This window comes from Melanerpes formicivorus, unplaced genomic scaffold (genome assembly GCF_026170545.1).
Source record: "Melanerpes formicivorus ecotype bairdi unplaced genomic scaffold, bMelFor1.0.p_v2 SCAF_14, whole genome shotgun sequence".
NCBI lineage: Eukaryota > Metazoa > Chordata > Aves > Piciformes > Picidae > Melanerpes > Melanerpes formicivorus.
Window position 1 is genome coordinate 12,318,845 of NW_027142366.1, and position 1,609 is coordinate 12,320,453.

Below are 1,609 nucleotides of genomic sequence, written 5' to 3' on the forward strand. Positions count from 1 at the left end.
ATGGCCTCCCGCAGCTCCCGTACTCCCTCCCCACAGCTTCCCCTGGCGCCATTTTAGTAGTTTTTATGTCCCCAGGGGCCTCATCCCATAGCACGGCCGGGACCAGGAGTCAGAACTACCCTGCCCATCATGACTTGCGCGACCTCCTTGGCCCTCCTCCCCGGGAGAGCTGGGCAGTGTAGTTGCCTCTGAGCTCTCTGCGTGTTAAGGAACTACAATTCCTGACAGCCTTCGCGTTCGTCTTCCGTTTTTTCCGTCTCCGCCTTCGATTCTGGGAGGAGACGGGACATGTAGTTGGCGCGAGTGCCTCAGGCGGGACAAGAACTACCCGTCCCAGCAGGCCAGGGTCTAGTATTCCCTCAGGCGACACTGGTGTCTTGCCCCGCAGGGCTCTGGGAAGTGCAGTTTGCAAAGGCGGCATCCGCGGGTGGCTGGTCTGCATTCCCTCGTTCCATAAGCGTGTTGTTTCAGCTGCCGACGGGCGTGTGGAACGCTGCCTCGTCGCGGGAGACGAGGCTGTCCCGGCTGCTCCAAGTGGGCCGTCTCTGTCCCTTGCCGCCGGAAAGCCAGCCTGTCCCGCGGGAGTGAGCGGCGGGGCTTGAGGAGAGAGGGCCCGGCGCGGCGTGTCACCTCTCTGAATTTCCACACCCACCCCCCACCCCCCCCCCACCCCCCTTCAGGACTCAGCGTATGGGAGCGGGTGAAGACATGCTCGATTTAGCTTTTATCTATGCAAAATTGCACCTACGTAGTCCTAGAAAGCGCCGGTGCTGAGAGACAGTACAGTGACAGCACCTCCGTGGGGTCAGTAACCTCCCAAGTGAAGATTTGTGAGCACGTGTGCACTCGCCTGAGGTGAGCACAACGATTTCTGTACATGCCCAGCTGTAGGTTGACAAGATGTTGTAAAAGTTTGGTAATTCTACAGCATGCTTTCACTTGGTTAGTCTGTGGCAGCATTTAATCTTGGAATGTTCAGCATAAGTACTTAGAACTAGAAAAAACAAGTGCTTGAGAGATGGGAGTTTCTATGAGTGCTCACATACAAAGACTGAGTCATCTGCAGCGTTGTTTATATTAGAACACTGTAGGACAGGTTATGAAGTTGTTTTGAAAGCAGACGGGCTTCAAATAGAATCATTAAGGTTGGACAAGACCTTTAAGATCATCATGTCCAACCATAACCTAGCTACCAGGACCACTAAATGAGATCCAAGGTGCTACATCTACAGACTTCTTTGAATGCCTCCAGGGATGGTGATTCCACCGCCTCCCTGTGCAGCCTGTTCCAACGTCTCACCACTAAGAAGTTTTACTTAATGTACAATATAAACCTCCCTTGGCACAACTTAAACCCATTTCCTCTCACCCTATCACTAATTGCGTGGAAGAAGTGACCAGCACCAGCCACACTGCAACCTCCTTTCAGGTAGTTATAAAGAGCAACAAGATCTCCCCTTAGCCTTCTCTTTGTCAGACTAAACAACTGCAGCTCCCTCAGCTGCTCCTCTATGACCTGTCCTTCAAACCCCTCACAAGCCTCATTGCTCTTCTTTGGACATGCTTCAGGACCTTGATGTCTTTCCTGTACTGTGACATCCAGAACTGA